The sequence below is a fragment of the Aptenodytes forsteri genome, unplaced genomic scaffold, assembly GCF_000699145.1.
Source record: "Aptenodytes forsteri isolate BGI_AS27 unplaced genomic scaffold, ASM69914v1 Scaffold69, whole genome shotgun sequence".
Lineage (NCBI taxonomy): Eukaryota > Metazoa > Chordata > Aves > Sphenisciformes > Spheniscidae > Aptenodytes > Aptenodytes forsteri.
In genome coordinates, this window is record NW_008795885.1 from 6,317,621 (window position 1) to 6,321,669 (window position 4,049).

A 4,049-nucleotide genomic window follows, 5' to 3' on the forward strand; every position below is an offset into this window, starting at 1 on the left:
GCGGGGGCACCCTCTCCCCCCCTGCGCTTTTGCCTTCGTGGTTTTTGCCACGGTTTTGCCGCTTTAGGAAGGGTCCCCCAGCACGATCCTCCGCTCCGGAGCCCTTTTCCTCGGTGGCTTCGCTGCCCTCAGCCGCCAGCTGACCTTCCTCCCACAATGTTGCCTGCAAACAAATGTTGTATCATCTCTAATATCTGAGAGACAATAAAGGTTGGTGCAAAGCAAATGAAGCAGATGGCACCTTATTTAAAGTTTAAGTACCTTTACAATACCATTCCATATTGTACTGCTTACCTCAGCCGCCAGCTGACCTTCCTCCCACAATGTTGCCTGCAAACAAATGTTGTATCATCTCTAATATCTGAGAGACAATAAAGGTTGGTGCAAAGCAAATGAAGCAGATGGCACCTTATTTAAAGTTTAAGTACCTTTACAATACCATTCCATATTGTACTGCTTATAGATGCAAGATAGAAGGCTGAAAGGGACGGTAGGCATCTCTCACTGTGGAACGACAGTTTAGCAATATGAACCATCGAACACCTCTCAGTCCGTCTTGCAGCTAATAAATTGGTAGGTGAGACATGGCTGAGATCCTGTTATACATTGACAAATCAAATACGGAATAAAGTGATCAATAAAGTGAACAATTCCTTAAAAACTGCCTATTTACTTGTATGAAAACGTAGTCAATATAAAATTTCTGTACAAAATAATACAAAGCCCTTGGAGTTTCTAGAAATAGAAATGATAAATATTTTCTTTCTAACAGAAAATACACAGCATAATTTTACGTCAACTTTGGCAGAAAATGAAACATAACCGATCAATGAACTGAAAATGAAGGCTCACCTTGCTGAGGAGAGTATTAAATTAGTCATGTGCAAACAAAAAAGCACTTTTGATTTGAATGCAGCAATAATTTTGGCCTAATTTTAGAGCACATACAAATGCTAATAGAGTGAAACTTTAGTTGATAATAAAAATGTTTTCAGAATGGTTTATTACATACTTAAAAGATATAATTCTGAAAAAGAATTAGTATAAATACTTATTTAATATTCTGTTAAGATGGGAGGAATATATGACAAAAGCAAAATAGATAGCTAGTAAATGTTTAAGACAGCACTAAATAAAAGAAATAGGGAGTAAGAAAGTGTCTGAACTGTGACAGAACTAACTGTAAGAAAATGCATTTTGATCTTTCAATGTACACAAAAAAAGATAAAAAATAAATTTCCTAATTTTTCCCTGTATTAGCAGTGTCAGAAGCCTTAAACTCAAGAGTATTAAACTAGAAAAGGCGATCTCTGATTTAGTAAGGCTGTGGGTGGGGGTTTTATTTTTTTGTGTTTTTTTTTTTTTTTAAAAAAAAACATGAGGTTCCATTGTTTTTAAAAATAGTTTTAGTATAAAATGAAAAAGTTTTAATTTATTCAACTGAAGATTCACAGTTATTAAAGTACAAAAATCTGGTAGCAGATGGCCTCTTAGTTTGCCAGAAAAAAATCATAACAAATCAAGAAGAAGATGAGTTAGGTTAGAAATAAGGCATATATTTTTATTCAGTGTAAAACAGACTGGACTGAAAAGTTCTGATAATGGCCTTGACATCTTTTTTCGCTGTTTTCAGAATGAAAGATTTAAGTTAATGAGTTTGACTTTTTTTTCCCCTAAAAAGTCATATTTCAGTGTGTATTAATATAAACAAAAGAAAATAGCTATAATGGAACTATTTTATTTTCCTGGGAGAAAATAAAACAAAATAATAACTTCTAACAATGGAAGAATTTGTCCAGAGTTTTCCTTCTCAGAACATTTAAAACTTTCTGTTTTGATCTTACCTGACATGAAGCCAGATGTAGAAAACTCAAAACCCTTTGCAAAATGGAAACTGGTTACTTTACATACCTTTCAGTAATTTACTTAATACCATTGCTAAGAGTGGAAAATATTCCTTATGAAAGATAAATATGCATTATATTGCATACCTGAACAAGCCTGAAATGAGAACTCATGCAGAATGCTGTTGCCAAATAACAGAGGAACCAGAAAAACATTTACAAAATGTATGAACATAGTTGGCCTCTGTGATGGTGTGAGTTTTTGTGTATGCTTTTACACTTTAATCCCCACCTAGAAAATAATAATGCAACTGAAAGTAACTGAGGGAGAAGGGTAATTTTAACTTTGTAAAGCATCGTCTGTTTCTTACATAGATGGAGATCATGGAAAGGAGATGGATAAACACTGTCTGAAGAATATTGTTTAGTAAAATTACTCTCCCCTGTCTTGAGTACAACAGAGACAGCAAAATATGTAAAAATGGAGTTGAAATATTTTGGTGCAAGAAAAAATGCTTGGATCAACTATTACATTAAAATCAATTTAGATTTCCATTTATTCGAAGACACTGGGACATTAGAAGTATAAAAAACAGAAACTTGTATTTATAATCAGTAGTCAGTGATGACAATTGAGGAATAATATTCTGTGCCTGAAATGATTCAATTTCAGACTAAAAGTTTTGGGTTTGCTTTTCCTGAACATTTTAATATTGCTGAAACAATCTTTTCTCTTTCTATTCCAAATGCTAAACCAGTAGTGTTGTCTGCTGATCAGGTATGTGCAAAATACATTTACGTTACAAATGTCTGCTTACTGTAGCTACAATTACAGGCTTCACTTGAAAAGGCACACTGAATATGGTTTCTGTTTCATAAAAATCATCTCTCCTTATTAGCAAAAGAACCTTCCATTGAAAAATCACCTTCATTTACCATATATGTACTTTTTAAAAAAATTATCAATCAAATTGAAATAGTAGCTCCACAGCTCATCTCTTGAAACACTAAATTATCTCAATCTAAGTGAGAATGTGACCTAACCAAGACTGGAATAAAATCTGAGCTTTTATTGCTTAAATCATCTTAATCATCTAGTGTTTCACGCATGCAAAAGAAAAAAAAAATGAACATACTTTAACATTTAGCTTGTTAGGAATGCATGTAAACTCAGGGGATTTGGTTAAGATGAATAAAGTTAAGTATGGCTATAGTTATTCAGAAGCTCAGGGCCTGACATGAACTTGCACAGACTATATTCAGCATGGTTTTAAGATGTAGGGTTCTGCAGGTTTCATGCATTTTGAAGACAATAAGACCATTCAGTGTCCATAAGGGTATTATGGCAACGACTGTCATGGTTTTCTCTGAGCCTGCCCTGTAGTATATGAATGCATTCTGCTGAGACTGTGGGATGGGAGGTATTAACAGGGGGAGGATTTTAATTAAAAGAGGTGTCCTGGTTTCAGCTGGGGTAGAGCTAATTTTCGTTCTGGTAACTGGTATAGTGCTGTGTTTTTGATTTAGGATAAGAATAATGTTAATAACACACTGAGGTTTTAGTTGTTTCTGAGCAGTGCTTACACAGAGTCAAGACCTTTTCCTGCCTCTCACACGGCCCCACCAGCAAGTCAGCTGGGAGTGTACAAACAGTTGGGAGGGGACACAGCTGGGACAGCTGACCCCAACTGGCCAAAGGGATATTCCATACCATATGAAGTCATGCTCAGCATATAAACTAGGGGAAAAGCTGTCTGGGGGCCTGCTGCTTTGGAACTGGCTGGCCATTGGTCAGCAGGTGGTGAGCAGTTGCATTGTGTATCACTTGTTTTCTATATTCTTTTATCATTATTATTATTTTCCCTTTCTTTTCTGTCCTATTAAATTGTCTCTATCTCAGCCCATGAGTTTTACCTTTTTTTTTTTTTTTATCTCCCCCATCCCATTGCAGGGGGAGTAAACGAATGGCTGTGTGGTGTTTAGCTGCCTGCCAGGTTAATCCACAAGAGGGAAGCTTTCTGAAGCCTTCACTTCAGAAACTAGGTTTAAGTCTTCCTGATTGGAGAGGTATGGATTTGATGGGTGGACTGTCTGAGGGGTGAGGAATTTGCTAGATGGTCACATCCAGAGGGTAGTGGTCAACGGCTCAATGTCCAGATGGAGATTGGTTACAAGTGGCATCCCACAGGGGTCCCTATTGGGACC